This window comes from Petaurus breviceps, unplaced genomic scaffold, assembly GCF_028583685.1.
Source record: "Petaurus breviceps papuanus isolate PSGF00001 unplaced genomic scaffold, PetGlider_PUasm1.0 90294, whole genome shotgun sequence".
NCBI classification, from domain to species: Eukaryota; Metazoa; Chordata; class Mammalia; order Diprotodontia; family Petauridae; genus Petaurus; species Petaurus breviceps.
The window spans coordinates 1144903-1165815 of NW_027187208.1; the positions used below are offsets into that span (position 1 = coordinate 1144903).

Below are 20913 nucleotides of genomic sequence, written 5' to 3' on the forward strand. Positions count from 1 at the left end.
CTCCTTTTGGGAGAAAGATAGCTCAACCAAAAGAGACTCCCAGATCTCACTCATAGGGGAAAATTTCCTGGAGTCTCTAATGCAGGGAGGTGTGAATAGGGACATGATTGAAGTTCTACATGTTGGATTCTTCCTAGAATCGTTCTCTCTCTCAAGTGATCTGAAGAGAAGTTGGAATGGCCATCTTCTCCCTCAAAGTTGGAATCTCCTCCTCTTGCCAGCTCTACCCTACCCTTCACATAGGCAAAGGGTCTTTAACTCCACCAATGAAAAGAGAACCCCATACCAATAAGCTTTGGGGGTTGGGTTTCAACTGAGACTCAAATGGAACATATAGGAATGCAGGAGCCAACCTAGTCACAACCTAAGATCAGCCTGAAGGCTGGAGGTAGGGTGGAGGGCAATGAGTTTCTTATAGTTCTAGTTAAGGATATTAGCTGGTTATACCCGAATTCTGATTGGTGGTTGGCAATTGAAGTTTGTCTGTTTTTTAACCAATTAATTTGGTTCCTGCCGACAGAACAGTAACGATGGGGTTGTTTACCAATTATTGACCAGTTATTTATGAGCACATATTTACCAACCTGTAATGCTTATCTTAATATTGAAAAAGAAATTATGAACAACAAATATCAGGACACTTCATCACAAAATGGTGGCTTCATACAAAATGGAGTCAGTCGTGTCAAGACAACAAACTTTATATTCTCACTATAACTCCCAAATGCCAGCCTTCTAAATTCCATTTTGAATTTTGGAGTAGATAAACTCTGTAAGCTCGGTAGGGATACAAATACAAAAGCAAAGGGAAACTCTGCCTTCAGGGAGTTAACATTCTAATGGAAGAAACAATGCTTACAGCCCAGTAGAAGTGAGGGAAGAATACTTTGGTCAGAGGTGTAATAAATTGAAATGTGTAACAAAAACTAGGTGGCCTGAATGTAATATATGTATCTGTATGTGTATGTGCATGTGCATGTATGCACATATATGTACATATTTTGAGATGCTCTATCCCACTTCCTGAAGAGATTAAATTTCCACCTTTGTAAGGAGTAGGCAGATGGCAGTGCCTGGGCAATTACTCCCTTGTGCTACTATATTCAGGAGGAGTGCTGAGCTTAGAATTATGTCTATTACACATCTGGTATTTGAAGTATAGGGTTATGATTCTTATTGGGGTTCAGGATAAAAGTCACTTTCTCTGGTTGCTGGGCAGAGAGAATACATTCTGCCCCAGATATGGAAGGTAATAGTTAACTTAATTTCAGCTGGTTTAGCTTCCCTTTCCACCAAATACTATACAAATGATAATCATGGATATCAATAATGGATATCAAAGCAATCAATAAAAGATTCATGGGGGAAATAAGAGAGATTTGTTTAGATGATAGAATATGCAAGAGTCAAGGGCTCTGTAACCTAGGAGTGAAGTGAAAACTAGGCTCAATTGGGTAGAGAATGCACTTACCCAATGAACCAGCTCTTAGCATTCTTTGAGGCTGGAGGAGCTTAGGAATCAAGTGACATGCTGGGATGCTGACTTTTGCTCACGAGCCTTTACCTCCAAATGATCTTCCAATGACCACTGAAAGTTCATACCTTGAATCCTCCTCCCCAACTCTCCTTCTGTGCTCTCCTTCAGCAGTCTCTCAGTCAATTGGGAATCACGTCTCCCTATGTGACTTTCTTTTCTTTTCTTTTTTGTTTGTTTTTTAGAAGGGGAAGGCAGGGCAATTGGGGTTAAGTGATTTACCCAAGGTCACATGGCTAGTTTTTGTGTTAAGTGTCTGAGGCTGGATTTGAACTCAGGTCCTCCTGACTCCAGGTGCTCTATTCACTGCACCACCTAGCCTCTCCCCTATGTGATTTTCTGATGCAGCATCAGAAGGCTGTCCTTCAGGGTACCACCAGGCCCACACAAGGGTGATTTTGGTGGTCACAAATTGCTATACAGGGATGGTGAGTGGGATCATTGGAGATTGTATTGACACATACCACCCAGGCCTTCCTACTGTTCCTCATTCACAGCACCCCATCTCCTATTTCCATGCCTTTGCATTCCCTGTCCAAATTTACTCCCTCTTTATAGCTACACTACCTGATAGTCAACCTGGTGTAATGGGAATGTAAATTTTTAAGATCTTCCCTGCCCCTGGGCTAAAGTGCACCTGGAGCCTGGGGTGGGAGGCTTGTTTTTCAGTAGATACTTCTTGATTGGCCAGTGAGTCAATAAGGTTGTTACATTCTCTGAGCCAGGAGAAGGCTATATCAGCCCTGATGTGTAGCTTTGTTTTTGGGGCTCACTTTGAGAAGTGTTCTGTGATTTGATCAGATAAGACTCTGGGAAGCCATTGTTGAGAGCCCCCCCCAGCTTTGAAAAAAACCCAGATGTTGATTTGGTATGGATGTAATGGTTGGACAGTTTGGAAATTGTCTACATGATCTGTTTCTCTGTCTTGATAATTCTGTCTGTATATTCTGAAGTTGGGGGTGCTGACCTTTTCCCCCCGAACTAGGTAAATGATATATGTTTGACTGATTAAAGTAAGCTTGTTAACACATTTTGAGTTGTTTTCCTTTATCAAAGCAGATCCAAGAACCTATGTTGGCAGCCACCCTGGGGACGCTGGGGTGCTTGCTGCTACAAGCACCTGGTTTCCTTCTAAATTTGATTCTGGCATTCCCTTCTACATTAAAATTTTTTCATCCCTCCCCCCACCCCTTTACTAGTGCTTCCTCCTCTCCAAACTCCCTCCAGTTATTTGTAACTATTTTGTAAATCCCCATACATGTCCAGGTTGTCTTACCTTACTAGGTTGTGAACTCCTTGAAGGTGGGGAATATTTCAACTTCACCCTTTAGCCCTATTGCCTGCTGTTATGTCTAGCAACAGGAGAAGCTTAATAAAGACTTGTTGATTAATTGATTGTCATAGGCACTTCAAACTTGGAGTAGTACTGGGTGGGAAAGCTGAGATCCAGCTCTGGAGTGAAGATGCAAGCTGCTGGCTGTAGTCCAAGGTTGCAGAGAGTATCACTGCCAAAGCAGATTCTTGAGTTTCCAGGGACATTCAGCTACACACAGGAGGAGTTGGGAGCAGGAGGCAAACTTTTTTCCCTGCATTGCTCTTAGTTTCTTGTTTAAACACAAATGTCCCACAACGGCAATTTCTTTCATGCATCCTTTTCTAATCTTGGATAGCTGGGAGGATTCAGCCAGAGGATGTTTGAGTTTGAGAGATGAGTGGGTAAAGGGCTAAAGAGTGCAACACATGGTGTTTTCTTTGCAATTTGACTTTACTGTATTTAATAAGGACAGCTAGCAGGTGCAGTAGATAAAGCACTGGGGCTGGAGTCAGGAAGACCTGAGTTCCAATCCAGCTTCAGACACTGTGTGACCATGGTCAAGTCACTTAATCCTGTTTGTCTCAGTTTCCTCAACTGCAAAATGAGCTAGAGAAGGAAATGGCAAACCACTCTAATATCTTTGCCAAGAAAACCCCAAATGAGGTCAAAAAAGTCAGTCACAACTGAAATGATGAACAACATATTTATTAAACCAAGTGACCTCAGGAAAAAAAAAATTATTGTGATTTATCAATATAGAGGATCAACAGAGAACAAGAAAATTCCCAAAGGTGAGTTTGGCTAGAACCATAAAGATGTCCATATTTTAGTAATCCTGAGTCATATTTCATATGCTATTGTTGTTGTTCAGTCATTTTCAGTCATGTTCAACTCTTCATGACTCCATTTGGGGTTTTCTTGGCAAAGATACTGGAGTGGTTTGCCATTTCTTTCTTTAGCTCATTTTACATATGAGGAAACTGAGGTAAACAGGGTTAAGTGACTTGCCTAGGGTTACACAGCTAGTTAGTGCCTGAGGCAGGATTTGAACTCAGGGAGATGTCTCCCTGATTTCAGGCCCAGCCCTTTATCCTTTGAGCCATCTATCTACCCCTTTCACATATTATACTTCGATCAATATTGATTTGGGGCTTGGGCCAATAGCTGACAATGCCACAAGGAGCTGTCATAGTGGGAGTAGTCTAAGAATTTGTAGTCTGAATACCCCTCTGATAAACAGAGGAGACCGAAAATTTTAGGATGCTTCATCCATGCACAACCGTAGAGGAGGCATAAACAGCTATGGTAGATACTAACAGCAGATAGATGAAACCAATTGGTTGGTGGCTTGAGCACCATCTGGTGGACAATATGTATATGTATATATACACATACATACACACATACATACATATTTATAATAGCTCTTTGTGTGGTGGCAAAGAATTGAAAACTGAGGGGGATACCCATAAACTGGGGAATGACTGAACAAGTTTTGGTATATGAATGTAAGGGAGTACTATTGTGCTATAAGAAAGGAGAAGCAGGCAGATTGCAGAAAAACCTAGAAAGACTTATATAACCCAATGCTGAGTGAAGTGAGCAGAACCAGGAGAACATTGAACACAGTAACAGTGACATTGTGCAATAATCAACTATGATTGACTTAGCTCTTCTCAGAAACACAATGACCCAAGACACTTTCAAAAGACCCATGGTGGAAAATGCTATCTACATCCAGAGAAAGAACTGATAGAATCTGAATGCAAATTGAAACCTATTAATTTCACTTTCTTTCTTTTCTCTCTGTGCGTGTGATTTTATCCTTTTGTTCTGTTTCTTTCACAATGTGATTAACGTGGAAATGTTTTATATGATTGCTATATTCGATTGCTTGCTATATTTGGGAGGGGAAAAAGGAGGGAGGAAGGGAGAAAAACTTAGAACTCAAAATCTTTAGAAAATGAATGTTGAAAATTGTCTTTACCTGCAATTGAAAAAACATAAAATACTATTAAACAAAACAGAACAAAAAAATTCAGAAGGGAGAAAGTATCCAGAAGAAAAAAGTGACCAGTAGTGTCAAATGCTTCAGAGAGGTCATAAAGGATGAGGACTGAGAAAAGTCTGTTAGAAATGGTTATGAAGAGATCACTAGCAACTTTGGAGAAAGTAGTTTTAGTTAAATGATGAAGTTGGAAGCCAGACTGCAGAGGGTTTAGAAGAGAATGAGAGGAAAGAGGAAACATTCAACATAGTTGACTTTTTCAAGGAGTTTAGCTGAGAAGAGGAGAGATGTTAGATCAGAGGTGGGGAGCCTACTGCCCTGAGGCCACATGTGAACTTTCTAGGTCAGTAGGTGAGGCCTTTTGATTGAATTCAAATTTTACAGATCAAATCCTTTTATTAAGAGGATTTGTTCTGTGAAGTTTGGATTCAGTTAAAAAGTCACACTTGAGGACCTATGGGGTCACATGTGGCCTCAAGGTCACAGATTCCCCATTCCTGTGCAAGACAATGGCTTTTGGAGACAGTAGGAACTAGCAAGTTCTCTTTAAGGGTAAGGGAGACAGTAGTGTGTTTGTAGACAGCTGGGAAACAGCCAATAGACTAAAGAATGAGGATTAGCAAAAGAGTATCAATGACAGAAAGAGAAAATTATTGAAGAAGACAGGAGGGGATAGCATATAAAGGATAAAGGGCTTGGGTTTGGCAAGGAGAAGGGCCTATTCTGTGAGAGACAAGTGAAGGACATAATAGTGTGAGATGAGAAGGAGAGAAGAGGGAGCTCTCAGCAAATGACTGTAATTTTTCCCCCTGTGAAATATGAAGCAAGATACTCAGGTAAGTGGGAATGGGGAATAGAGAGTGGGAAGGTGATGCCATGAAATGCCTGAGTGGAAACAAGGTTTGGGATAGTCATTGTAGTGAGTGGGACTGGGAACCAATTAGGGAGGAGTTAAAAAGATTACCTTGTAATCAGAGCCCAGCTGAGATCAGATAACAAAGTGGTGGTGAACCCAGGCAGCACGGTTTTGCAACTTCCTCTAGGACATGAATAGGAGCAAAGGATGCAAATGCTGGATCTAATCCAATATTGGGGTTTGGCAAGGTGTAAATGAGGTGAGGGATTCAAAGGTAGAGGATAATGTAGTGTTGAACAGGTTTACCAATGGCCCAAGACTGGTAAGGGAGGAGAATGTGCCTTTTACAAGGACAATGGCCTAGGAAAGCATTGAGGGATGGAGAGATCTGGGGCTATAATTAGGATGAAGAACAGCTTTGGGAATTATGAGATCACAGAGAAATCGGTAGAATGATAAAATATTATTAGATAAAGGAATTTGGAAGTTCATGAACATGGGAGTGGAAATTTGTGGGTGATGTCAAAATCAATAGGGTAATCTCATAAGGGGAGTATAGGAATAGATAATAGGACCTGACTGGAATGAGGACAAATGTATGTTGGCACCATTTACAATGAGGGCAGGAGTTAGGGCGGAGAGATACAAGTTGAAGCCATATACCAAACGCTACTGACTCTAGGGTCAGTAGATAATCGCCAATAGGATCTAGGTTGTATGATAAATTGAGATAGCTTAAACATCAAAGGAGGAGATGATGCTAAATTATGGTGCTAGAGGGAGAGTGTGGAAATAGCAGAAAGGAATAAGAAACATTTTGACTCCACCACCTCAACCCATAGTTGGAAATGGGTAGAGGCTCAGAGAAAGAATAGGCATTACTGGAGAGCATAGCTAGGGATACAGTGTCAAAAGGAGCGAGCTAAGTCTTGGTTAGTGCCAGAAGATGGAAAGAGTAAGAAAGGAAGAGATTTAAAATGAAAATAAATTTATTAATTATGGAGCAAGCATTCTAGAAGGCATAGGGGAAGGGCTAGGGAAACAGTGAGTGAGACACTGAAGGGTAGGATTAAAGTAGATTAAAGTAGCAGGAGCTAGGGAGTGGAATTTGTTCAGGGGTTCAGTAACACAGGCCTGAGGAAGAAGAAAGGGGGAAAGAATATTCCAACCATTGAGGAATAAGACCAGGCAGCATATAAGGGGATGGAGAGGGTCCCACTTAGGGAGGCCTATGATTAGACTTCTCACTCATTAATAGTGATAGATCAAGAAGTGCTTTGTGTCTCATGAGGTCTTAGAGGCCAGGCTTAAAGTAAGCAGGAGCAGAAAGAGGTATTGGTCTGGGAGTCAGAGAAGAATCTGTAGTTGGAATGGCATAGGCTTGGGAGAAAGGGTGGAGTTTTGTTATTTCCCTCCTCATGTTAGGTACTGAAGAGGCCTCAATTGCTGGTCTTGGGATATGAGAGTTGGGCCTTGGAGGTTAGAGAGGCCTGGGTTGTTGCTGGAAGCTGCTCTGCTATTCTCTAAACATAGCATCCCATCTCTCCCCTCCATGCCTTTGTACAGGTTGTTCCCTATCCTTGGAATGTACTCCCTACTCACCTGTACTCCTTAGAGTATAATCAGTACAGTTCTATCACTTTCTCCATCCTCATCTAGCAAAGACAGGATCATGGTGGGAGTAAGCCAAGGTTGAGGCTTGGTAGGGCATGGCTGGTGATACAAGTACCAAAGGACTTGACAGAAAAGGACAGCGTAGAGTTGAACTAGTTCAGAGATTATGACACTGAACAGATTATGATCAGATAAGGGAATGTGGGAGTTCAAGAACATAGGGTGAAACATACGTGGGTGATGGCAAGATGAAGGGGAAGACATGAAGTGTGTGACTGAGGGGTGTGATTTACAGCTGGAAGGGACCTTAGAGGTTGCATTCCATCTCCTCTACCTGAATTGTGCAGATGAAAAAGCTGAGGAATAGAGAGATTATATGACTTGCCCTGATCACAGTGTCTCAGGCAGGATTTGAACTCAGGGCTTCCTGACTCCAATTCTAGTGCCTTATCTACTCTGCCATGCTGCCTCCTCAAATGACATGACATGGGTCAAATTTGTTGTTGTTGTTCAGTTATGTCCAAGTTTTTGTGAAACATTTTGGGGTTTTCTTGGCAAAGATACTGGAGTGGTTCGCCATTTCCTATTCCAGCTCCTTTTACAGATGAGAAAACTGAGGCAAACAGGGTTAAATGACTTACCCAGGGCCACATAGCTAGCAAGTGTCTGAGACCAGATTTGAATTCAGGAAGATGAGTTTTCCTGACTTCAAGCACAGCACTCTATGCACTATGGCTTCCCCTAGCTTCCCTCTGGGTCAAGGTACTACTGTCTAATTCCACTTGCAGTTCTTTTTTTCTTTCTTTCTTTCTTTTCTTTTTTTTTTTTTTAAAGCAATTGGGGTTAAGTAACTTGCTCAAGGTTACATGGCCAGTTATTTTGTGTGGGTGCTAAGTATCTGAGGCTGGAACCGATCCCGGGCCGGTGCTCTTACTCACTCTGCCACCTGGCCGTCGCACCACTTGCAGTTCTAAGCTGGAAGTTCCCTTTGCTCAGACAGAAGCAGTTGAGTGGTGGGAAGGGGAAGGAGGCCATATGGGATCCAGTATGTGTGAGGGTACCTGAGGTGGAATGAACCTTAACCTAAATCAGGAAAGCAAATACTTGCAGCCCTCCAATATCCCCAGGCCAAGGTCCATTCAAGTATTTGTGTCTAGTATTTAAGCAGTATTTAACCCTGCTTGGCTTCTAAGGTCAGAAGAGAGCCTGTTCTTTTAATCACTGTGAACAGCTGGGCTGGTGGCTAGAGCAGCACGCCACCTGGTGGGCAAAACGATAAATTTTCTCCCTTTCTGGTTTGTGGTAAAGTGATACCCTGGTATTTTGTACACTTACAGAAGGCAGGACGCCAGCTGGTGTGGGTTGCTACTGAATAATACTATGGAAGCACCTCACGTATCACCTGGGATTTCCTTGAAATGCACAAACTGCCTGTACTCTGTGTGCGAGTGTGTGCATGTGTGTGTATTAAGCATGACTAAAGGAGGAATTACTAGAACTTCATTTCCTAAGATACTCAGGGACCCAGAGAACATTGCTTATTGTGAGAAATTCCCAGAATTACATTTCTCAGAAGGCTTTTGTCTGGTCACAGAATGGTGACATCACCAAGCAAAAGCTGATGGGTTGGGGAGCTTTTGGAGAAGCGCAAGGTTTAAACAGCAGGGCTACCAGAACAGCAGTCGTGAAGAGGGTTAGAAAGGCAAGCTTTGGGACCATGGCTGGAGTAAGGGGATACCAGGGTATCATGGTAGCTAGGTTTTTAAAAAAGCAACAGCAACAACATTTTAAAAGTACATAGAAAAGGTGAGATATAACAAGCAAATGTTTATTAATATTAATTTGTTAAAATGCACATATATTCATATCACTAATACATGTGTATGTGTGCATAAAACAAATGGATTCCTGTAGTCTCTATGAACTCTGCCTCTGGAGCTCCTTGCTAATTTTTCAAGGCGTGTGGTGTAGCTCTTTGAACTGATCAGTTATGCAAATTATAACCTTTGACTACATGGATACAATGTTCTCTACTACCAGAACATGTACGAGATATTAGTATCATAGTAAAAGCATCTAATTAAGATTTGAAAAGTGCAAAGAGCAAGAAGTTTTTTGTGTAATGGGGATACTCTACAATGAAGGTCCAGCCCATGGAATGTGTGTTGATTTGACCTTCCTGGTGGTTTACACATAGCATGCACACTATTCCCTGCCTGGTTTTAATACAATACATGGAAACTGGGTGAGCCTTCTTCTGGCCATGAAATGACTGTGACTGGGGCTAGAATTGTAGAGTAACAAAGAGACTTCTGATTGGTTGATGAACTAGGTAGGACTGATGACACAGGAGGGGCTGAATTGGAACTTAATGTGAATGTAAAAGGTATACATCTCGTTCTGGATGTGGAAATTTTTGAGTGGGGAAAGCAACCATGAACTTCTGGGTTGGAAAGTCAGCAAGCACAATCTCCCATCTAGCTGCCGTGTGTCTGTGAATGCATGGTGGTTCATGTGTGTGTGTGTGTGTGTGTGTGTGTGTGTGTGTTTTGTGCTTATTCTTTTCTGATGTTAAATGAATGAATGTCTCAACATGGAATTAGTCAGATATGATCTTGTGAGCTTCAAAAGATTGTAAGAGCCATCATGGAGATCCTCTCTGAAACTGGAATCAGTAGCAGAGAGCATCAGCACCACTGGCAGCACTAGCTGAGTGCTATGAGGAGCAGCACAGTCATCAAATGACCTGTTTGGCCCAGATTAGGAAAGGACTGGCCTCTTAGTTGCGATATTGTACCCTACTGAGAGCCAGCCTACCTGAACATGGGAGCGTCTTACTCCAAAGCAAACCGGGCGAGGACTCTATGAAGGGAAGAAAACACTCACAGGGCCATGAGTGGAAAGATGCTTAGCCTCATGTGTTCCCTACATATGTGCCTCATTGTCTTTATGCTGTAAATTGGGATCACTTTCCCCAGGGACTTTGTAAGTACAAGGGAAGGTTGCACCTCCTGGTTTGGGGTGTGTGTGAATATTTCTGTAATTTCTCCCTTGTTATAATTCCTCAATAAATAACCCTTTAAAAATGAATTGATGCCAACTAGTCGGTTGACATTGGGAGGGGTACTTTGGATGAGGCTTGTAAAAAATGGCATTAAAAGTCATAATCCTTCAGGGTGCTCTCTAAAATCCTGGGAAGAGGATTAGTCATTGCCCTCTGGGAACCCAACAGGTTAGTTAGTTCTTGTAGATGTTAGTAGAGTAAGCCTAAGGGGATACTCTATCTGCTTAAAGACATTTGGTGATGGATAATTTCTTGCCTCTTAAGGTAATCCATTGCACATTTGAATAACTATAATTGCTCAAGTTAGCCATTTCTAACTTCCATACCTAGCTCTTAATTTTGCCCTCTGTCACTGATTTTTGTAACCTCAGGTAAGTCACTACCTCTCCCATCCTCAGCTTTTGCATTTGTATAATGAGAGAATTACATAGGATGGCATTGGATGGCTTTTGTAGCTCTAAATATGTAATTCAAACAAGTCTAATACCTTTTTCACAGGATGACCTTTCAAGCATCTTGTCACCTTTGGTCTTTGTAATGCCAAGCAAAGGCAACTTCCAAGGTTCAGAATACTAGCATAGTAACTCTCCATTTTATTCAGTGACAAATTAAGGCAAAACATTCACAGAACAGAGAAAATCAAAATACAGTATTCACCAAGTGTAATTCAATAATTTCCAAGTACTACTACACCCCTGGGAAGTACATTCATCTAGTCAATCACAAAGTTTTCTTCTCAAATGGAGATTAAGATTAGTTTGCAATAATAAACAAAGTATATTCCATTTGGTCAATCACAGAGCACAAAAATCAAGTTTCCCACCCCCCTGGATCACAACTGAATTACAATTATCATCAGTTAACCCAAGCACCTTCTCAAAAGGGGCAGTGGAGAGCACAAAGGCTATCTACCCCTGAGCTACAGCAAGGTTAAGATATCATCACAGCATTCAATACCCAAGGAGAGGTCTTTTCTTCATCTTGACCCAAAGCAAATTCTCAGCAATCTCTGTTCCTGGGGAGACAAAGCTTAATAAAGCCACAATATACATTGCAAGTGTCCTCATCAAGTCACTCTTGGCCTGCAGAACAGTCTCAGGACCCCTGAAAATATCAGTAAGACCCTCTTCCAGGATTTCTGTAAACATACAACAAGAAAATCGTTCTTCAGGGCTTCTGAACCAACAGCAAGGTTCCAGGACCTCTGCAACAACAGCACTGTCCTTCACCAGTGGACAAATCTGGCAAAACAGCATTAAAACAGACAGACAAAATACCAGCATCACAGCCATGTCTCCTCAGTCCTTGGAAGCTCCAGGTGGCAGCTCTCAAAAGTCCTGGGCAGCTCAAACTGGCCCTCGGCAATCCTCTCTTTCTCTCTGCCTCCATGATGCTGCTTCCAAAAGTTCTTCTGCCTCTCTTTGCTCGGGCCTCTTCTCTAAAATCCACAGCACCAGCTCTTCCCAGTTCAGCCCTCTCTTTTCACATCAACAAGTCCATCCCACAAGTGGGATTCACAAGATCTGGGTTTTAACACTCAAAACCGAAAACCAAGCCAATACAGGGGCATCTTTAAATTCTATTACTATTACAGTCTTTCATCCAGGTCAAACATCACCAATTCCTTGAACTCATCTTTACATGGCATGGCCTCCAGTCCTCTCAATACCCTCCTTTTAGACCTGTTCCAAGTGGTTAATGACCTCCCAAGAATCTGATTCTCAGAACAAAATAGATATTGTCTGACCAGAGAAGTAGATTGCCCCAATTTTTTTTTTACTTTGGACACTATTATTGTATTTTTTTTTAGAAAGATGGCAGGGTGCAAGAGAGACAACAGTCATATCGATGTTAGAAGGACAAGACATGGCTTTGTCAGTTGTTAGTCGTGTAATCCAGGACAAGTCATGGTTATTGCAAAAGAATTTGTTTAGAGTTTTACTTTCACAAAAGGTAAACTTGGCCCAGGAGTCTATAGATTATAGACACAATGGTATGCCATAATGACTCAGAGCACACATGCAGCTGATTTCTGGCTTGATGCCTAGGTTTGGCTCCTCCTTCAGTTGTTTTCTGGTTGTTTTCATTTGGGTACCTGCATTTACCTTGTAAAATACTTCCATCAATATCTGAATATTAAGTTCTTAACACAAACAATATTCCTTAGCCTATACCCAAATACACTGAGACTATCCCTTATCCTTCCTTTGAATTTTGAAATTAGTTATTCCAAAATATAGAACACGTATCAGACTATAATTGATTTTCTCCTTTTATAAAATCATTGAATCATAGAATCATAATCTTGAGAAGGAAGAGACTTCAGAGGCCATCCAGTCCAAACTCCTCATCTTCCAGTGAGGAAAAAGACTCAGAAAGTCCATTTGATTTGCATGAGGTCACAAAGGTAAGTAGCAAAACTGAAATTCAAAGCAGGGAAGTGACTTCAACTTAAAGTACAACTATTTCATTTTATAGATTAAGAAATTAACTCCCAATACAATGTTAAGTGATTTGTTCTTGTTAGATGCACTTCATCCCTAGCCAGAAATTTAAATCCTACTCTCAAATATCATATTCTTAATCAATTAATCACTCAATCAACAAACATTTATTCAGTGACCACTCAAATACATTTTAGGAGAAAGGGCCTGTTTTGCTAAGGATTTTTTTTTCTGTCTAATTCCTTTTGAAAAATTGGAAATACTTCATTTTAGAATGAAAAAAATTTCCTTTTTCTGAATTTGAAAAATAACAACAAACATGAACACTTCCACATATGATGATCACAAAAACAATACTGTATTTCATTATGTACAGCTTTTTTTTCAAAAATTGGAAACATTAGGGCAGCCAGGTGGCGCAGTGAGTAAGAGCGCTGTCTCCTGCGTCAGGAGACCGGTTCTGGCCTCAGATACTTGGCACCCACACAAAATAACTGGCCGTGTAACTTTGAGCAAGTTACTTAACCCCAATTGCTTTAAAAAAAAATTGGAAACATTTGGCGTAATGAAATCTATTTTTAGATTGGATAAAACATTTAAGATTAGGTGCTTCTACACTGGTGTTACACTTTCATGCAAGATCATTTCTAAAATCTACACAAGGGCTTATGTCAAACTCCACACTGTCCCAGGTCATCTTCACCATTTCTAGGCACTGAAGCCAAACAGCATAGCACGGTTTTATTGTCAAGAAGAAAAAAATATATATTCCTAATACCAAGGAGCATTGCTACAATCACAAAAGAAAGAAAACCTTTTCAGTGCATTGTATATTGGAGGGGTTTCTATAGTGCAGACTAGAGAGCCCTGGATCTGGAGTCAGAAGACACCTGGGCTTAAATCCTGCCTCTGGCATCTGTTAGCTTTGTGACCAGGAGCGAGTCACTTAATCTTTCTGAGCCTGTTTCCTCCTCATATGTAATATAGGGATGATAAGACTCCCATCACTGGGTTGTTTTGATTAAAACAATTTGTAAAGTGTTAAAGAGATGACAGTGTTGTTGTTGTCATTCTAGTTATTTAATGAGACTCACAAATGGCAGCACAAGGCAAAGGAAAAGATTTCAAAAAGTGGAAATTTGGGACCAGAGATTAGATTGAAAGGTTAGCTTTCTTTTGGTGGCAGAGCAAACTCCCTGAGATCCCAGTTAGCTGAATCCTTACAGGATTTCCAGAATATAATAGTTTGAACTAAAATTAGTAATTTTTGTTATACCTTGGCAAAGAGATATCAAAAGTACCCTTAGTTTGTGATAGGGGATGGGGACCTTGGGACATGAACATAGCTTGGGGAGGGGGGAGGTGGAGATTGCAAAAACAAATGCTTCTCCTTTACAATAAGGCCATAGATTTACGGTTGGAAGGGATCTCAGGGGCCATCTAAACAGATCAGGAAACCGAGGGCTTGGGAGGTTAGGTGATTTGCCCGAAGTTACACAGGTAGTTGATAAAGGCAGTGGGATTTTGGCTCTTGAGTCAGTGTTCTCTCCACTGTAAAATTCAATAAGCATTTTGTTGAAAAATAAATGTATTTTCTTATTTCTTATTTGATTTCTTGATTATTAGTTTGACAAATATCAACAAACAAGAACATTATCTTAAGTAAATAACAGAAAAAAGAAATATATAAGAAACCATGAGTTTCTGTTATGCATAATTTATTCTTTCTTATTAAACAGGGTAGTTCTAACCCTGCCCTGCTTGACTGTGTCCTCTTCTGAACTTCCTTCTGTGTATTTTTAAAATGTTTTATTGACATTCTTTTCTTTCTTTTCTTCTTTTTTTGGGCATCATTGCTACTTCCCACACTCTCATAATTCTGCCTCTCCCCCCACCAAAGCCCTCTCTTGTAAAAAAAAAAAATAACCAGAAATAACCATAGTCAAACAAAATAAATCTAGACTCTGGTTGTGTCTGAAACTCTGTCTCCTCCTGCATCTCTAGTTCTTGCCCTCTCTACTAAGAGGTAGAAAACATGATTCACTGTCATTTTTCTCCTTGGTCATTGCATTGATCAGAATTCTTAAGCCTTTCTAAATGATCTTCCTTTACAGTGTTCCAGGAATTGTATCAATCATTCTGGTTCTGCTTACTTCATAAGTCTCAGGTTTCCCAGAATCCATCTCTGTTGTTATTTCTTACAGCACAATAATACTTCATTCCTAATCATATACCACAATTTGTTCAGCCATTTGTCAATTGATGGAAACCCATTTTGTTTCCAGTTGCTGCAATAAAAAAACTTTGCTATAAATATTTTTGAAATATGGGTCTTTTCTTTTGAACTTTTTGGGGCATATACCTAATAGTGGTATCTATCCCTGGGTCAGAAGTAATACATAGTTTCATGATTTGGGGGGTATACTTTTAAATTGTTTTCCAGAACAGTAGAACCAATTCATAGCCCCACCAATAGTGCATTAGTGTACCTGTTCTTCTATAGTCCTTACAATAGTTATTTGTCTTTAAAGTCATTTTTGATAATCTGTTAGGTATGAAGTGGTACCTTTGAGTTCAGTAATAATTTATTAAGTGTATAATATGTTCCAGGCACCATGCTATACCATGGGATACAAAGACAAGAATGAAACCATCCATGCCCTTGAAGAACTTGCAGTCTAGTGAGGTAGGGATAGGGGGCCTATATGTTATTAGATGACAACTATAAAAAATAAAAATAAAGTTATTTCTGTGGGGCAGAGTGAGGAATGCTTTTAAGTAGGAATCAGGAAAAGCTTCTTGTAGGAGGAGGTGGCACATGAACTGAATTGAGAAGGCAGCTAGACACCAAAGAAGGTGGTGATAAGAAGGGAAGGCATTCCAAGCATGGGGAAAGCCAGTACAAAAGCAAGTACAAAGATGAGAGATAAAAATGTGATGTCTGAGGAATGATATGTACGTCTGTTTGGTTAGAACATGGAGTACATGGAGTAGAATATTGTGCAATCAGCCCAGAAAGATCTTCTAAAGATAGATTGTAACAGGTTCTAGATGCCAGATTAATTTATATTTTATCCAAGACAACTAGGAGCCCTGAAGGCAGAATTTGAACTTAGGTCTTTCTAAATAACAAGTTTAGCACTCTTACCCACTGTGCCTTCATCTGTTTCATGATCCTCACTCTTCCACTTTCATTTGACAAAGTGTAATCTTTCTTCAACATTCCATTTTCTATGTCAGTGCCTTTGCAGAGACTGTCGCCGATGCCTAGAGGCACTCCCTCCTTACCTCTGCCCCTTAGAATATCTAGCTTCCTTCAAAGATGAGCTCAGACACTATGAACACTTGGCAGGTTCCCCAGCACTAGTGCCTCATCCTCTTTAATTATCTCGTATTTACTTTTGTAATGGGGGATCAAAGGATGCCCAGGTCTCATAACATGGAGACAACTCTGCTTCTGAGAGGAAACATCTTCCTTCTCCTACCATGTGGGTGGGAGTAGCCTCTTTAATTGGCTGCATATCCAGAACAGCCTGTCTTTAAAACTGCCAGACTGGGACAGTCTAGTTCTTCTGACTGAGTCCAGAGGGTGTAGACCACTAACAGTGATCATCCACAGTATGGGCACCACACACTGAACTAGGAAGGGGGAATACCTTTCCTTTTTAGCTCCCCTAGCTTGGGGGTATTTCTGTTTTCTATTTTATTTGTGCTTCTCAATTTTAGGTGCAGGCACTAATCCACACCAGACTCAGGAATTTAAGCCATTGAATTTAGCTCCTCCTTGGAGCCAAGATTCTGTGCAGGATATGGCAGTCAGTTAACCAGCCTGGTAGGGAATCACTGAGAAGTCAGGGTGTCCAGGACTTGAACCAAAGGGGAATTTTGGAATTGGAACATAGGAACATATTAACCTAATCTTCTTCCTTTTCACAGAGACTAAGGTGGAATACAGAGGGTATTATGTCCCACATGATGGGATATGTTTGTATATTTGTTAATATACCTTTGAAGTAAATGTTGCTTTGTAAAAGTTAATCTGACTATTGGTGATTAAATGGAACTGGGGTATAGGGAACTTCTCCCCTCTAATTGGGGGAACACCATCACCAGTGGCTGGAGCCAATGGTAGAGAGCCTAGATACCCCCAAACTCTCTTCAAGGTACCAGAGAACCCCAGGAGAGAGGTGAATTGTAACAATGCCTGACCTTCAGGCATTGTTGTGTTCAGCTAGGGTGTAGTGTTACACTTGGTATATATTTTATATCTTCTTATATGTATATGTGTTGTTTCACTGATAGAATGTAAGTTCCTTGAGGGCAAGGTTTTTTTCATTTTATTATATCCCCAGCACCTGACACAAAGCAATCAATTAATCAGTAGGCATTTATTATCTATTTTCTATGTGTTTGGAAGGAGAACTGGATGGAGAAGATTCTGGAATCTTTCTGCAATAAAGGAATTGCCTCCAGTTCTCTTGATTTCTTATGATACAGAAAATGATACAATAAAAGAGAGTGACTTTGATTCATACATCTCTTCTTTTGGAACTTCTGGTCAAATTCAAGAGACCTTGGACTCTGGAGAGATTCAAAAGGCAGTTGTTGGTGTTCAGCCATGTCCCACTCTTTGTGACCCTATATGAGGTTTTCTTGGCAAAGATATTAGAGTGGTTTGCCATTTCCTTCTCCTGTTCATTTTACAGTTGAAGAACCAAGGTAAACAGAGGTAAGTGACCTGTCCAGGGTCACACAGCTAGTAAATATCTGAGGTCAGATTTGAATTCAGGTCTTCCTGACTCTAGACCCAGTGCTCTATCCACTCTACTATGAAGCTGCTCTCTAAAGGCAGAGAGAGAATTAAATTGACCCCAGTTCTTGAATTGCAGATGATACTTGCTGATCAGGAAAACTTCGGGTAAAGGATTTGAAAGCCCAGTGTCTAATCACAGAAAAGGGGCATATAAGGAGTTAAATCACCTTGGATTCCCTCAAGGAAGTCCAAAAGTTTTCCTTCTAGCAAAGGGAAAGTCTGTCTCCTTTTATTTGTTTTATAGGTTAAATCTGTCTTTATAAACAATGTTAGCCACAGACCTTGGCTACCTTGGATATACTGGTTGGAAATAAACTTGAGAGGAGGTGATGAGGGGAAAGTACCCTCAGAGAAGAAAGGGAAACACAGATGTTTGTCCAGACAGGGGGTTAGAGCTTTAAAGTCAGTCAAGAAGCATTTTTTAAGGGCTTGCTATGTGCCAGGCACTGTGCTAAAAAACTGGGGCTTCAAAGAAAAGGAAAAAACAGTCCCAATCCTTTAGGAGCTTTCAAATCTAATGGGGGTAAGACAGCAAGGGAAAAAAAATAAGGAAAAAAATGTAGGATAAATAGGACACAATTAACAGAGAGGAGGCAGTAGAATTAAGAAGAGTAGAGGGTGGAAGATGTAAGAAAAAAGAATTTTAGATCCTTTGATGCAACTTCTCTGAGCAGAGGAGTGTTTATACAGGGAAATCCATGTAGGCAATAAGTCATTAGTAGGGTGTAGAGGGAGGCAAGTAGAAAAGATTGAATAATCTTGCTCACCACCCTACTCTACCTCTTATACAGATAGATTTGAAACTACTTCACCCCACTTTAGCTCTGATATCTTAACTAAATGAAACCACATCTCAATCAATCAAAACACCTTAGACTAATTGTAAAAAGTCTCTGAAAGCCATCGCATGAAATAGAAATGATGCCAGAGAAGAAATTTATTACAATAGACTCCTCTACTTTCTAATGGTTCAGAAGCCATTCAGTTAATAATACCCCAGGAATCAGTCAAGTCCACCAGCCTATAGTTTGCATATTCTATCTTCTTCCCTTTACTGAAGACTGCAATTCTTTTTGTCCCATTGTACTGTTATCTGTTTTCCATGACTCTTAGGTCAACCATCCTCCTTGTCCTTCAAACTGGCAGCCTAGGAGTCATGCTGGATTCCTCAACATCTCGTATCCTTCACATCCAAGCTATTGCTAAGGCTCCTTGACCATCTCTCCTACCCTTCCCTTCTCTCTTCTAACACTGCTACCACTCTAGTACAGCCCCTCTTCACCTCTCATCTGGATTATTGTAATAACCTGCTGGTGGGTCTGCCTATCCCATCTCTTTCGCCTGCTCCAATCCATCCTCTATTCAGCCCCCAAAGTGATTTTCCTAAAGAACAAGTCTGACCCTGTCTCCCCTCTTTCCCCTAAACACACACTCAATAAATTCCAGTAGCCTCTAAGCTATATAAATTGCTATTGCCTCTAAAATCACATACAAAGTGTTCCATTTGACACTGACAGTCCTTTATAACCTGGACACTTTTACCTTTCCTGTCTCCTTACACTCTGCTTTCCACCACGTATTCTGATCTAGTGACTCAGCTTTTCCATGACCTTGTCCTCCGACCGCTGACTTACCTACCTTCCTTTAAGTCTCAATTAAAATTTCTTTTTTTACTGAAAGTCCTCCCCAACCTTTCCAATTTAAACTGCACACACACACACACACACACACACACACACACACACACCCCTGCGCATGTAACTCATTTTGTATATTTGCTTGTATGTTGTCTCCCTGGTTAGATTGTAAGTTCCTTGGGGGCAGGGACTATGCTTTGCTTCTTTTTGTATCCCTACTGCCTGGCACATAGTAGGTGTTTAATAAATATTGATTGATTGATTAATTGATTTTAAACATTGTCGACAAGATCACATCCATCACATCCATCAGTTCTTTCCGTAGCCAGAGGTAAAATTCATTTGGGTCAGTTGAATTAAACTCATTGATGGCAGATAGATGTTTCCTGAATTTTCCAGAATTTTCATTCTGTCCTTTCCAGTTCAAGAGTCACTTTCCTTAATAAAGGAAACAGAAGTAAAATTAGACGTACGATCTTGGAATTAATAGTCCAACCTCTTCATTTTAACAATGAGGTGTCAACCAGACTGAACTGTCCTCTAACCTGTGAATGGCCAGAGCCCAACAAAGCAGGCTAGAGATAGAAGAGTCAGGAATCAAACAGAAGTTTAATATCCTAGTGAGGGAAATGGCTTGCAAGCAAGGAGAGAACAAGATACATGTGCCAGGCCCCACCCTTAGTGGGGGGGAGGGGAGGGGACCAGAGGCAGTGTGGGGAGATCTCAATATTTATACCAATAGTATAAGTGAGCTGTGAGCTGTAGCCCTGACTATGAAGGGTAAAGCAACAACAAGACAAGTCTGATCCATAGCAGGACTTCATGATCAGATCTTCACCAAGCTTGTCCAGTGCTTGTCCAAACTCAGAAAACACCTGATGCTGGTTAAAGTAGTACAATAATTGTGTGATTTTGCCACAGGTTGAGATCATCCAGATGGTGACCACAAAGGATTGTTGTTATGCCAAGCTCAGGGTACAGTTTGCTTGCTGGACTTAGCTCTGGAAAACAGGGTCTCTCCTAATATCTTGACAGAGGAAATGAGAGATTAGATGAGCTAAATTCACCTCAGTAGTAAGCACAAGGGCAGCTAGGTGCCACAGCAGATAGAGTGCCAGGCCTGAAGTTAGGAAAACTCTTCTTCCTCAGTTCAAATCTGGCCTCAGACACTTACCCGGGCAAGTCACTCAACCCTATTTGTCTCAGTTTCCTCATGTGTAAAATGAGCTAGAGAAGGAAATGGTAAACCACCCCAGTATCTCTGCCAAGAAAAACCCAAATGAGGACACAGAGTCAGACATGACTGAAATGACTGACAAAGTAAGCACCAAAGGACATGAACCTAGGTTTTCTGATTCTAGTCTGGGCTCTGACCACTGACCCACAGTGCTTTGAATTATTGTGCCCCCTCTTCTTTGGCAGGGATCATTGTCCTACCTACCCTGAGCAGTGTGGGTTGGAGGGCTTCTTTCTTCCTTCCTTCCTTCCTTCCTTCCTTCCTTCCTTCCTTCCTTCCTTCCTTCCTTCCTTCCTTCCTTCCTTCCTTCCTTCCTTCCTTCCTTCCTTCTTTCCTTCCTTCCTCCTTCCCTCCCTCCCTCCCTCCCTCCCTCCCTCCCTCCCTTCCTTCC

At 41.0% G+C, this 20913-nt stretch overlaps 1 protein-coding gene across 3 annotated transcripts in view; it reads right to left on the reverse strand.

The window, feature by feature from the left end:
* Positions 1-20913, reverse strand: part of ILK (integrin linked kinase) — a 491171-nt gene that overhangs the window by 395155 nt on the left and 75103 nt on the right. The gene's annotated exons all lie outside the window — the stretch shown is intronic.